Here is a 14,396-nt window from a genome sequence, read left to right on the forward strand (position 1 = left end):
CTGATTTAAGGGAGAGAGGAAGTAGGGTCAGAAAGTTTGTGAAGGGGATGTGAATACAATATAGATACTAGTATTTAGAGAGTGAGAGATAGGTAGAGGGAGAGAGGAGAAAGAAAGTGAGAGAGAAGAGCCAACTTAGGGCTGAGTTTCTCATTATCTGCCAGTGAATCCCTGTAGAACCTTACAGGCACAATTCAGGCTCTCCTGTAGCCATCCATCCCTTCTTGTTATGCCGAGCCAGCCAATGTTGAGAAAAGTAGCAAGGGTCAGAATGATGGAAGACATCTGCAACATTGGAAGTTATAAAGTGGTATGGAGTGGGAGGGCTAGAAGAGTTATTATAAAGAATGAATACGCGTCATTCTGTTCTCTAGCCTCAACAGCTTCAAGAGAGGAACTCTTGCTGGCCGAGAAGACCAATGTCAGTTCAGCTTGAGCAGGTGAAAGCTTGCCTGATTCTGCAAAAGGATGAGATTACGCTTTTGGGTTAGAAGTGGTTGCGGGCTACTGCATACTAAGAAACCGTTTATTGAGGTCCGGTTGGATTACTCGATCTTCTCCCACCTCAAAATCAGCTGCTAATTCAGTGTTCTATACCAATGAGCTATTTTTGTCCTCCCTGCCCCTTCCAGCGAATAGGTCCCCCTGACTAACAAAAGTGATTCAAACAGATTTGTATACCTTTTCATAGGAGACTTCATGACGTATTTTATACTGTGCCAATGCAAGGTAGATTGAGTAATGATCTGGACAGCCCCATACTGGAGAACTGCAGCGCCTGTCAACCTGATCCCTTCTGCTGGGATTGTTAAACAACATCAAGATTTAAAAGTATTAAACCGCAAGAGTTGGCTGGAGTAAGGCCGAAGGCTCCAATGTTTGGGAGTTACACAGTTTTCAGTCTTTTCATGTTTCTCTCAAAGAGCGAAGGGCCCTCTTATTTCTCCTTCTCATTCATATATGGAAATGAAAGAGGGCTAATCAAAAAATGAATTAGAGCTGGATGTAGGAATGCAGCAGAAGACCCAGCAAACGCATTTCAAAGTTGCTCTTCTAAGGATACTTTAGTACTTGACAGATCAATTTAATCTTACAGGTGCTCTAAAATGAAGAATGCATTTCAGTCATCCTTGCAGAAAATCACACAGCCATCTATTCTAGGCTGCACAGAGTTTTCCGTCCTCTCCACCTGCTAGCTTGTTGTTGCAATATATTGCAATTCTGGAGAATTGTCTGCTATGCTAGAATGCCCGGCCCAGTTCAAATGTTCATTGTACTTCCTGCAAAAATATCAAAAGAAAAACAAAGATTTGGTTTTGGAAAAATAATTCATTACCATCTTGTAAAAATCAAAACGTTCACATTTGAGTCAAAAAAAGAGAGGCTAGGTCTCACTATTTTGCTCAGGCTGTGTTACACCTACTGCTCTCAGGTGCTGTCCTGCTACCGATGGGCATGAAAGCTTTGGCCTGCTCTGTTTCCAGCCTGGGTCGGTGCACCACTCATTACACAACCTGAAATTCTAGAGCTCCCTCTAGAGCACCATATTGATACCCAACGTAGCATGGACACCTGATTAGCACAGCTGAGTGCAGCCCAGAACCCCTGAGCTCAAGCAATCCACAAGTCTCAGCCTCCCAAGTAGCTAGGACAACAGGCACACACCACCATGCCTGGCAAATGCAGAATATGTCCTAATGATGAAATGCATTGCTTAAGTAAGGATATTGATAAAGTACGGTGTAATGAATTGATGGTATGCCAACCGTATTTCAAGAAAATCTATTTAACTATCCTTCAAAGAAAGGAAAATAATGTCTTATCAAGAAGCAGTGTGAATATGGGAAGGGCCTTTAAAAAAGATGTGGAGTTTCCTAAAGGAAAAGAAGAGGGTTGAACTGATTTAAGGGAGAGAGGAAGTAGGGTCAGAAAGTTTGTGAAGGGGATGTGAATACAATATAGATACTAGTATTTAGAGAGTGAGAGATAGGTAGAGGGAGAGAGGAGAAAGAAAGTGAGAGAGAAGAGCCAACTTAGGGCTGAGTTTCTCATTATCTGCCAGTGACTCCCTGTAGAATCTTACAGGCACAATTCAGGCTCTCCTGTAGACATCCATCCCTTCTTGTTATGCCGAGCCAGCCAATGTTGAGAAAAGCAGCAAGGGTCACATTGATGGAAGACATCTGAAACATTGGAAGTTATAAAGTGGTATGGAGTGGGAGGGCTAGAAGAGGTATTATAAAGAATGAATACGCATCATTCTGTTCTCTAGCCTCAACAGCTTCAAGAGAGGAACTCTTGCTGGCCAAGAAGACCAATGTCAGTTCAGCTTGAGCAGGTGAAAGCTTGCCTGATTCTGCAAAAGGATGAGATTACGCTTTTGGGTTAGAAGTGGTTGCGGGCTACTGCATACTAAGAAACCGTTTATTGAGGTTTGGTTGGATTACTCGATCTTCTCCCACCTCAAAATCAGCTGCTAATTCAGTGTTCTATACCAATGAGCTATTTTTGTCCTCCCTGCCCCTTCCAGCGAATGGGTCCCCCTGACTAACAAAAGTGATTCAAACAGATTTGTATACCTTTTCATAGGAGACTTCGTGACGTATTTTATACTGTGCCAATGCAAGATAGATTGAGTAATGATCTGGACAGCCCCATACTGGAGAACTGCAGCGCCTGTCAACCTGATCCCTTCTGCTGGTATTGTTAAACAACATCAAGATTTAAAAGTATTAAACCGCAAGAGTTGGCTGGAGTAAGGCCGAAGGCTCCAATGTTTGGGAGTTGCACAGTTCTCAGTCTTTTCATGTTTCTCTCAAAGAGCGAAGGGCCCTCTTCTTTCTCCTTCTCATTCATATATGGAATTGAATGAGGGCTAATCAAAAAATGAATTAGAGCTGGACGTAGGAATGCAGCAGAAGACCCAGCAAACGCATTTCAAAGTTGCTCTTCTAAGGATACTTTTGTACTTGACAGATCAATTTAATCCTACAGGTGCTCTAAAATGAAGAATGCATTTCAGTCATCCTTGCAGAAAATCACACAGCGATCTATTCTAGGCTGCACAGAGTTTTCCGTCCTCTCCACCTGCTAGCTTGTTGTTGCAATATATTGCAATTCTGGAGAATTGTCTGCTATGCTAGAATGCCCGGCCCAGTTCAAATGTTTATTGTACTTCCTGCAAAAATATCAAAAGAAAAAGAAAGATTTGGTTTTGGAAAAATAATTCATTACCATCTTGTAAAAATCAAAACGTTCACATTTGAGTCAAAAAAAGAGAGGCTAGGTCTCACAATTTTGCTCAGGCTGTGTTACACCTACTGCTCTCAGGTGCTGTCCTGCTACCGATGGGCATGGAAGCTTTGGCATGCTCTGTTTCCAGCCTGGGTCGGTGTACCACTCATTACACAACCTGAAATTCTAGAGCTCCTTCTAGAACACCATATTGATACCCAACGTAGCATGGACACCTGATTAGCACAGCTGAGTGCAGCCCAGAACCCCTGAGCTCAAGCAATCCACAAGCCTCAGCCTCCCAAGTAGCTAGGACAACAGTCACACACCACCATGCCCGGCAAATACAGCACATGTCCTAATGATGAAATGCATTGCTTAAGTAAGGATATTGATAAAGTACGGTGTAATGAATTGATGGTATGCCAACCGTATTTCAAGAAAATCTATTTAACTATCCTTCAAAGAAAGGAAAATAATGTCTTATCAAGAAGCAGTGTGAATATGGGAAGGGCCTTTAAAAAGATGTGGAGTTTCCTAAAGGAAAAGAAGAGGGTTGAACTGATTTAAGGGAGAGAGGAAGTAGGGTCAGAAAGTTTGTGAAGGGGATGTGAATACAATATAGATACTAGTATTTAGAGAGTGAGAGATAGGTAGAGGGAGAGAGGAGAAAGAAAGTGAGAGAGAAGAGCCAACTTAGGGCTGAGTTTCTCATTATCTGCCAGTGACTCCCTGTAGAACCTTACAGGCACAATTCAGGCTCTCCTGTAGACATCCATCCCTTCTTGTTATGCCGAGCCAGCCAATGTTGAGAAAAGCAGCAAGGGTCACATTGATGGAAGACATCTGAAACATTGGAAGTTATAAAGTGGTATGGAGTGGGAGGGCTAGAAGAGGTATTATAAAGAATGAATACGCATCATTCTGTTCTCTAGCCTCAACAGCTTCAAGAGAGGAACTCTTGCTGGCCAAGAAGACCAATGTCAGTTCAGCTTGAGCAGGTGAAAGCTTGCCTGATTCTGCAAAAGGATGAGATTACGCTTTTGGGTTAGAAGTGGTTGCGGGCTACTGCATACTAAGAAACCGTTTATTGAGGTTTGGTTGGATTACTCGATCTTCTCCCACCTCAAAATCAGCTGCTAATTCAGTGTTCTATACCAATGAGCTATTTTTGTCCTCCCTGCCCCTTCCAGCGAATGGGTCCCCCTGACTAACAAAAGTGATTCAAACAGATTTGTATACCTTTTCATAGGAGACTTCGTGACGTATTTTATACTGTGCCAATGCAAGATAGATTGAGTAATGATCTGGACAGCCCCATACTGGAGAACTGCAGCGCCTGTCAACCTGATCCCTTCTGCTGGTATTGTTAAACAACATCAAGATTTAAAAGTATTAAACCGCAAGAGTTGGCTGGAGTAAGGCCGAAGGCTCCAATGTTTGGGAGTTGCACAGTTCTCAGTCTTTTCATGTTTCTCTCAAAGAGCGAAGGGCCCTCTTCTTTCTCCTTCTCATTCATATATGGAATTGAATGAGGGCTAATCAAAAAATGAATTAGAGCTGGACGTAGGAATGCAGCAGAAGACCCAGCAAACGCATTTCAAAGTTGCTCTTCTAAGGATACTTTTGTACTTGACAGATCAATTTAATCCTACAGGTGCTCTAAAATGAAGAATGCATTTCAGTCATCCTTGCAGAAAATCACACAGCCATCTATTCTAGGCTGCACAGAGTTTTCCGTCCTCTCCACCTGCTAGCTTATTGTTGCAATATGTTGCTATTCTGGAGAATTGTCTGCTATGCTAGAATGCCCGGCCCAGTTCAAATGTTTATTGTACTTCCTGCAAAAATATCAAAAGAAAAAGAAAGATTTGGTTTTGGAAAAATAATTCATTACCATCTTGTAAAAATCAAAACGTTCACATTTGAGTCAAAAAAAGAGAGGCTAGGTCTCACAATTTTGCTCAGGCTGTGTTACACCTACTGCTCTCAGGTGCTGTCCTGCTACCGATGGGCATGGAAGCTTTGGCCTGCTCTGTTTCCAGCCTGGGTCGGTGTACCACTCATTACACAACCTGAAATTCTAGAGCTCCTTCTAGAACACCATATTGATACCCAACGTAGCATGGACACCTGATTAGCACAGCTGAGTGCAGCCCAGAACCCCTGAGCTCAAGCAATCCACAAGCCTCAGCCTCCCAAGTAGCTAGGACAACAGTCACACACCACCATGCCCGGCAAATACAGCACATGTCCTAATGATGAAATGCATTGCTTAAGTAAGGATATTGATAAAGTACGGTGTAATGAATTGATGGTATGCCAACCGTATTTCAAGAAAATCTATTTAACTATCCTTCAAAGAAAGGAAAATAATGTCTTATCAAGAAGCAGTGTGAATATGGGAAGGGCCTTTAAAAAGATGTGGAGTTTCCTAAAGGAAAAGAAGAGGGTTGAACTGATTTAAGGGAGAGAGGAAGTAGGGTCAGAAAGTTTGTGAAGGGGATGTGAATACAATATAGATACTAGTATTTAGAGAGTGAGAGATAGGTAGAGGGAGAGAGGAGAAAGAAAGTGAGAGAGAAGAGCCAACTTAGGGCTGAGTTTCTCATTATCTGCCAGTGACTCCCTGTAGAACCTTACAGGCACAATTCAGGCTCTCCTGTAGACATCCATCCCTTCTTGTTATGCCGAGCCAGCCAATGTTGAGAAAAGCAGCAAGGGTCACATTGATGGAAGACATCTGAAACATTGGAAGTTATAAAGTGGTATGGAGTGGGAGGGCTAGAAGAGGTATTATAAAGAATGAATACGCATCATTCTGTTCTCTAGCCTCAACAGCTTCAAGAGAGGAACTCTTGCTGGCCAAGAAGACCAATGTCAGTTCAGCTTGAGCAGGTGAAAGCTTGCCTGATTCTGCAAAAGGATGAGATTACGCTTTTGGGTTAGAAGTGGTTGCGGGCTACTGCATACTAAGAAACCGTTTATTGAGGTCCGGTTGGATTACTCGATCTTCTCCCACCTCAAAATCAGCTGCTAATTCAGTGTTCTATACCAATGAGCTATTTTTGTCCTCCCTGCCCCTTCCAGCGAATGGGTCCCCCTGACTAACAAAAGTGATTCAAACAGATTTGTATACCTTTTCATAGGAGACTTCGTGACATATTTTATACTGTGCCAATGCAAGATAGATTGAGTAATGATCTGGACAGCCCCATACTGGAGAACTGCAGCGCCTGTCAACCTGATCCCTTCTGCTGGTATTGTTAAACAACATCAAGATTTAAAAGTATTAAACCGCAAGAGTTGGCTGGAGTAAGGACGAAGGCTCCAATGTTTGGGAGTTGCACAGTTCTCAGTCTTTTCATGTTTCTCTCAAAGAGCGAAGGGCCCTCTTCTTTCTCCTTCTCATTCATATATGGAATTGAATGAGGGCTAATCAAAAAATGAATTAGAGCTGGACGTAGGAATGCAGCAGAAGACCCAGCAAATGCATTTCAAAGTTGCTCTTCTAAGGATACTTTTGTACTTGACAGATCAATTTAATCCTACAGGTGCTCTAAAATGAAGAATGCATTTCAGTCATCCTTGCAGAAAATCACACAGCCATCTATTCTAGGCTGCACAGAGTTTTCCGTCCTCTCCACCTGCTAGCTTATTGTTGCAATATGTTGCAATTCTGGAGAATTGTCTGCTATGCTAGAATGCCCGGCCCAGTTCAAATGTTTATTGTACTTCCTGCAAAAATATCAAAAGAAAAAGAAAGATTTGGTTTTGGAAAAATAATTCATTACCATCTTGTAAAAATCAAAACGTTCACATTTGAGTCAAAAAAAGAGAGGCTAGGTCTCACAATTTTGCTCAGTCTGTGTTACACCTACTGCTCTCAGGTGCTGTCCTGCTACCGATGGGCATGGAAGCTTTGGCCTGCTCTGTTTCCAGCCTGGGTCGGTGTACCACTCATTACACAACCTGAAATTCTAGAGCTCCTTCTAGAACACCATATTGATACCCAACGTAGCATGGACACCTGATTAGCACAGCTGAGTGCAGCCCAGAACCCCTGAGCTCAAGCAATCCACAAGCCTCAGCCTCCCAAGTAGCTAGGACAACAGGCACACACCACCATGCCCGGCAAATACAGCACATGTCCTAATGATGAAATGCATTGCTTAAGTAAGGATATTGATAAAGTACGGTGTAATGAATTGATGGTATGCCAACCGTATTTCAAGAAAATCTATTTAACTATCCTTCAAAGAAAGGAAAATAATGTCTTATCAAGAAGCAGTGTGAATATGGGAAGGGCCTTTAAAAAAGATGTGGAGTTTCCTAAAGGAAAAGAAGAGGGTTGAACTGATTTAAGGGAGAGAGGAAGTAGGGTCAGAAAGTTTGTGAAGGGGATGTGAATACAATATAGATACTAGTATTTAAAGAGTGAGAGATAGGTAGAGGGAGAGAGGAGAAAGAAAGTGAGAGAGAAGAGCCAACTTAGGGCTGAGTTTCCATTATCTGCCAGTGACTCCCTCTAGAACCTTACAGGCACAATTCAGGCTCTCCTGTAGACATCCATCCCTTCTTGTTATGCCGAGCCAGCCAATGTTGAGAAAAGCAGCAAGGGTCACATTGATGGAAGACATCTGAAACATTGGAAGTTATAAAGTGGTATGGAGTGGGAGGGCTAGAAGAGGTATTATAAAGAATGAATACGCGTCATTCTGTTCTCTAGCCTCAACAACTTCAAGAGAGGAACTCTTGCTGGCCAAGAAGACCAATGTCAGTTCAGCTTGAGCAGGTGAAAGCGTGCCTGATTCTGCAAAAGGATGAGATTACGCTTTTGGGTTAGAAGTGGTTGCGGGCTACTGCATACTAAGAAACCGTTTATTGAGGTCCGGTTGGATTACTCGATCTTCTCCCAAATCAAAATCAGCTGCTAATTCAGTGTTCTATACTAATGAGCTTTTTTTGTCCTCCCTGCCCCTTCCAGCGAATGGGTCCCCCTGACTAACAAAAGTGATTCAAACAGATTTGTATACCTTTTCATAGGAGACTTCATGACGTATTTTATACTGTGCCAATGCAAGGTAGATTGAGTAATGATCTGGACAGCCCCATACTGGAGAACTGCAGCGCCTGTCAACCTGATCCCTTCTGCTGGTATTGTTAAACAACATCAAGATTTAAAAGTATTAAACCGCAAGAGTTGGCTGGAGTAAGGCCGAAGGCTCCAATGTTTGGGAGTTGCACAGTTCTCAGTCTTTTCATGTTTCTCTCAAAGAGCGAAGGGCCCTCTTATTTCTCCTTCTCATTCATATATGGAATTGAATGAGGGCTAATCAAAAAATGAATTAGAGCTGGACGTAGGAATGCAGCAGAAGACCCAGCAAACGCATTTCAAAGTTGCTCTTCTAAGGATACTTTTGTACTTGACAGATCAATTTAATCCTACAGGTGCTCTAAAATGAAGAATGCATTTCAGTCATCCTTGCAGAAAATCACACAGCCATCTATTCTAGGCTGCACAGAGTTTTCCGTCCTCTCCACCTGCTAGCTTGTTGTTGCAGTATGTTGCAATTCTGGAGAATTGTCTGCTATGCTAGAATGCCCGGCCCAGTTCAAATGTTCATTGTACTTCCTGCAAAAATATCAAAAGAAAAAGAAAGATTTGGTTTTGGAAAAATAATTCATTACCATCTTGTAAAAATCAAAACGTTCACATTTGAGTCAAAAAAAAAGAGGCTAGGTCTCACTATTTTGCTCAAGCTGTGTTACACCTACTGCTCTCAGGTGCTGTCCTGCTACCGATGGGCATGGAAGCTTTGGCCTGCTCTGTTTCCAGCCTGGGTCGGTGCACCTCTCATTACACAACCTGAAATTCTAGAGCTCCCTCTAGAACACCATATTGATACCCAACGTAGCATGGACACCTGATCAACACAGCTGAGTGCAGCCCAGAACCCCTGAGCTCAAGCAATCCACAAGCCTCAGCCTCCCAAGTAGCTAGGACAACAGGCACACGCCACCATGCCCGGCAAACACAGCACAGGTCCTTATGATGAAATGCATTGCTTAAGTAAGGATAATGATAAAGTACGGTGTAATGAATTGATGGTATGCCAACCGTATTTCAAGAAAATCTATTTCACTATTCTTCAAAGAAAGGAAAATAATGTCTTATCAAGAAACAGTGTGAATATGGGAAGGGCCTTTAAAAAAGATGTGGAGTTTCCTAAAGGAAAAGAAGAGGGTTGAACTGATTTAAGGGAGAGAGGAAGTAGGGTCAGAAAGTTTGTGAAGGGGATGTGAATACAATATAGATACTAGTATTTAGAGAGTGAGAGATAGGTAGAGGGAGAGAGGAGAAAGAAAGTGAGAGAGAAGAGCCAACTTAGGGCTGAGTTTCTCATTATCTGCCAGTGAATCCCTGTAGAACCTTACAGGCACAATTCAGGCTCTCCTGTAGCCATCCATCCCTTCTTGTTATGCCGAGCCAGCCAATGTTGAGAAAAGAAGCAAGGGTCACATTGATGAAAGACATCTGAAACATTGGAAGTTATAAAGTGGTATGGAGTGGGAGGGCTAGAAGAGGTATTATAAAGAATGAATACGCATCATTCTGTTCTCTAGCCTCAACAGCTTCAAGAGAGGAACTCTTGCTGGCCAAGAAGACCAATGTCAGTTCAGCTTGAGCAGGTGAAAGCTTGCCTGATTCTGCAAAAGGATGAGATTACGCTTTTGGGTTAGAAGTGGTTGCGGGCTACTGCATACTAAGAAACCGTTTATTGAGGTTTGGTTGGATTACTCGATCTTCTCCCACCTCAAAATCAGCTGCTAATTCAGTGTTCTATACCAATGAGCTATTTTTGTCCTCCCTGCCCCTTCCAGCGAATGGGTCCCCCTGACTAACAAAAGTGATTCAAACAGATTTGTATACCTTTTCATAGGAGACTTCGTGACGTATTTTATACTGTGCCAATGCAAGGTAGATTGAGTAATGATCTGGACAGCCCCATACTGGAGAACTGCAGCGCCTGTCAACCTGATCCCTTCTGCTGGTATTGTTAAACAACATCAAGATTTAAAAGTATTAAACCGCAAGAGTTGGCTGGAGTAAGGCCGAAGGCTCCAATGTTTGGGAGTTGCACAGTTCTCAGTCTTTTCATGTTTCTCTCAAAGAGCGAAGGGCCCTCTTCTTTCTCCTTCTCATTCATATATGGAATTGAATGAGGGCTAATCAAAAAATGAATTAGAGCTGGACGTAGGAATGCAGCAGAAGACCCAGCAAATGCATTTCAAAGTTGCTCTTCTAAGGATACTTTTGTACTTGACAGATCAATTTAATCCTACAGGTGCGCTAAAATGAAGAATGCATTTCAGTCATCCTTGCAGAAAATCACACAGCCATCTATTCTAGGCTGCACAGAGTTTTCCGTCCTCTCCACCTGCTAGCTTGTTGTTGCAATATGTTGCAATTCTGGAGAATTGTCTGCTATGCTAGAATACCCGGCCCAGTTCAAATGTTTATTGTACTTCCTGCAAAAATATCAAAAGAAAAAGAAAGATTTGGTTTTGGAAAAATAATTCATTACCATCTTGTAAAAATCAAAACGTTCACATTTGAGTCAAAAAAAGAGAGGCTAGGTCTCACAATTTTGCTCAGGCTGTGTTACACCTACTGCTCTCAGGTGCTGTCCTGCTACTGATGGGCATGGAAGCTTTGGCCTGCTCTGTTTCCAGCCTGGGTCGGTGTACCACTCATTACACAACCTGAAATTCTAGAGCTCCCTCTAGAACACCTTATTGATACCCAACGTAGCATGGACACCTGATTAGCACAGCTGAGTGCAGCCCAGAACCCCTGAGCTCAAGCAATCCACAAGCCTCAGCCTCCCAAGTAGCTAGGACAACAGTCACACACCACCATGCCCGGCAAATACAGCACATGTCCTAATGATGAAATGCATTGCTTAAGTAAGGATATTGATAAAGTACGGTGTAATGAATTGATGGTATGCCAACCGTATTTCAAGAAAATCTATTTAACTATCCTTCAAAGAAAGAAAAATAATGTCTTATCAAGAAGCAGTGTGAATATGGGAAGGGCCTTTAAAAAAGATGTGGAGTTTCCTAAAGGAAAAGAAGAGGGTTGAACTGATTTAAGGGAGAGAGGAAGTAGGGTCAGAAAGTTTGTGAAGGGGATGTGAATACAATATAGATACTAGTATTTAGAGAGTGAGAGATAGGTAGAGGGAGAGAGGAGAAAGAAAGTGAGAGAGAAGAGCCAACTTAGGGCTGAGTTTCCATTATCTGCCAGTGACTCCCTCTAGAACCTTACAGGCACAATTCAGGCTCTCCTGTAGACATCCATCCCTTCTTGTTATGCCGAGCCAGCCAATGTTGAGAAAAGCAGCAAGGGTCACATTGATGGAAGACATCTGAAACATTGGAAGTTATAAAGTGGTATGGAGTGGGAGGGCTAGAAGAGGTATTATAAAGAATGAATACGCGTCATTCTGTTCTCTAGCCTCAACAACTTCAAGAGAGGAACTCTTGCTGGCCAAGAAGACCAATGTCAGTTCAGCTTGAGCAGGTGAAAGCGTGCCTGATTCTGCAAAAGGATGAGATTACGCTTTTGGGTTAGAAGTGGTTGCGGGCTACTGCATACTAAGAAACCGTTTATTGAGGTCCGGTTGGATTACTCGATCTTCTCCCAAATCAAAATCAGCTGCTAATTCAGTGTTCTATACTAATGAGCTATTTTTGTCCTCCCTGCCCCTTCCAGCGAATGGGTCCCCCTGACTAACAAAAGTGATTCAAACAGATTTGTATACCTTTTCATAGGAGACTTCGTGACGTATTTTATACTGTGCCAATGCAAGGTAGATTGAGTAATGATCTGGACAGCCCCATACTGGAGAACTGCAGCGCCTGTCAACCTGATCCCTTCTGCTGGGATTGTTAAACAACATCAAGATTTAAAAGTATTAAACCGCAAGAGTTGGCTGGAGTAAGGCCGAAGGCTCCAATGTTTGGGAGTTACCCAGTTTTCAGTCTTTTCATGTTTCTCTCAAAGAGCGAAGGGCCCTCTTATTTCTCCTTCTCATTCATATATGGAATTGAATGAGGGCTAATCAAAAAATGAATTAGAGCTGGACGTAGGAATGCAGCAGAAGACCGAGCAAACGCATTTCAAAGTTGCTCTTCTAAGGATACCTTTGTACTTGACAGATCAATTTAATCCTACAGGTGCTCTAAAATGAAGAATGCATTTCAGTCATCCTTGCAGAAAATCACACAGCCATCTATTCTAGGCTGCACAGAGTTTTCCGTACTCTCCACCTGCTAGCTTGTTGTTGCAATATGTTGGAATTCTGGAGAATTGTCTGCTATGCTAGAATGCCCGGCCCAGTTCAAATGTTCATTGTACTTCTTGCAAAAATATCAAAAGAAAAACAAAGATTTGGTTTTGGAAAAATAATTCATTACCATCTTGTAAAAATCAAAACGTTCACATTTGAGTCAAAAAAAAAGAGGCTAGGTCTCACTATTTTGCTCAAGCTGTGTTACACCTACTGCTCTCAGGTGCTGTCCTGCTACCGATGGGCATGGAAGCTTTGGCCTGCTCTGTTTCCAGCCTGGGTCGGTGCACCTCTCATTACACAACCTGAAATTCTAGAGCTCCCTCTAGAACACCATATTGATACCCAACGTAGCATGGACCCCTGATCAACACAGCTGAGTACAGCCCAGAACCCCTGAGCTCAAGCAATCCACAAGCCTCAGCCTCCCAAGTAGCTAGGACAACAGGCACACGCCACCATGCCCGGCAAACACAGCACATGTCCTAATGATGAAATGCATTGCTTAAGTAAGGATAATGATAAAGTACGGTGTAATGAATTGATGGTATGCCAACCGTATTTCAAGAAAATCTATTTAACTATCCTTCAAAGAAAGGAAAATAATGTCTTATCAAGAAGCAGTGTGAATATGGGAAGGGTCTTTAAAAAAGATGTGGAGTTTCCTAAAGGAAAAGAAGAGGGTTGAACTGATTTAAGGGAGAGAGGAAGTAGGGTCAGAAAGTTTGTGAAGGGGATGTGAATACAATATAGATACTAGTATTTAGAGAGTGAGAGATAGGTAGAGGGAGAGAGGAGAAAGAAAGTGAGAGAGAAGAGCCAACTTAGGGCTGAGTTTCTCATTATCTGCCAGTGACTCCCTCTAGAACCTTACAGGCACAATTCAGGCTCTCCTGTAGCCATCCATCCCTTCTTGTTATGCCGAGCCAGCCAATGTTGAGAAAAGCAGCAAGGGTCACATTGATGGAAGACATCTGAAACATTGGAAGTTATAAAGTGGTATGGAGTGGGAGGGCTAGAAGAGGTATTATAAAGAATGAATACGCGTCATTCTGTTCTCTAGCCTCAACAACTTCAAGAGAGGAACTCTTGCTGGCCAAGAAGACCAATGTCAGTTCAGCTTGAGCAGGTGAAAGCGTGCCTGATTCTGCAAAAGGATGAGATTACGCTTTTGGGTTAGAAGTGGTTGCGGGCTACTGCATACTAAGAAACCGTTTATTGAGGTTTGGTTGGATTACTCGATCTTCTCCCACCTCAAAATCAGCTGCTAATTCAGTGTTCTATACCAATGAGCTATTTTTGTCCTCCCTGCCCCTTCCAGCGAATGGGTCCCCCTGACTAACAAAAGTGATTCAAACAGATTTGTATACCTTTTCATAGGAGACTTCGTGACGTATTTTATACTGTGCCAATGCAAGGTAGATTGAGTAATGATCTGGACTGCCCCATACTGGAGAACTGCAGCGCCTGTCAACCTGATCCCTTCTGCTGGTATTGTTAAACAACATCAAGATTTAAAAGTATTAAACCGCAAGAGTTGGCTGGAGTAAGGACGAAGGCTCCAATGTTTGGGAGTTGCACAGTTCTCAGTCTTTTCATGTTTCTCTCAAAGAGCGAAGGGCCCTCTTCTTTCTCCTTCTCATTCATATATGGAATTGAATGAGGGCTAATCAAAAAATGAATTAGAGCTGGACGTAGGAATGCAGCAGAAGACCCAGCAAACGCATTTCAAAGTTGCTCTTCTAAGGATACTTTTGTACTTGACAGATCAATTTAATCCTACAGGTGCTCTAAAATGAAGAA

At 42.6% G+C, this 14,396-nt stretch overlaps 7 non-coding genes across 7 annotated transcripts; all 7 read right to left on the reverse strand.

The window, feature by feature from the left end:
* Positions 1-1,378: 1,378 nt before the first annotated feature.
* LOC147734565 (signal recognition particle RNA) lies at positions 1,379-1,678 on the reverse strand. The gene has a single exon (XR_015307698.1).
* Positions 1,679-3,276: 1,598 nt separating this feature from the next.
* LOC147734566 (signal recognition particle RNA) lies at positions 3,277-3,576 on the reverse strand. The gene has a single exon (XR_015307784.1).
* Positions 3,577-5,173: 1,597 nt separating this feature from the next.
* LOC147734567 (signal recognition particle RNA) lies at positions 5,174-5,473 on the reverse strand. The gene has a single exon (XR_015307765.1).
* Positions 5,474-7,070: 1,597 nt separating this feature from the next.
* Positions 7,071-7,370, reverse strand: LOC147734568 (signal recognition particle RNA). Its single transcript, XR_015307771.1, has one exon.
* A 1,597-nt stretch (positions 7,371-8,967) lies between these two features.
* LOC147734569 (signal recognition particle RNA) lies at positions 8,968-9,267 on the reverse strand. The gene has a single exon (XR_015308264.1).
* A 1,598-nt stretch (positions 9,268-10,865) lies between these two features.
* LOC147734570 (signal recognition particle RNA) lies at positions 10,866-11,165 on the reverse strand. Its single transcript, XR_015307778.1, has one exon.
* A 1,597-nt stretch (positions 11,166-12,762) lies between these two features.
* Positions 12,763-13,062, reverse strand: LOC147734571 (signal recognition particle RNA). The gene has a single exon (XR_015307907.1).
* Positions 13,063-14,396: the final 1,334 nt, after the last annotated feature.

This window comes from Lissotriton vulgaris, chromosome 1_2 (genome assembly GCF_964263255.1).
Source record: "Lissotriton vulgaris chromosome 1_2, aLisVul1.2, whole genome shotgun sequence".
NCBI lineage: Eukaryota > Metazoa > Chordata > Amphibia > Caudata > Salamandridae > Lissotriton > Lissotriton vulgaris.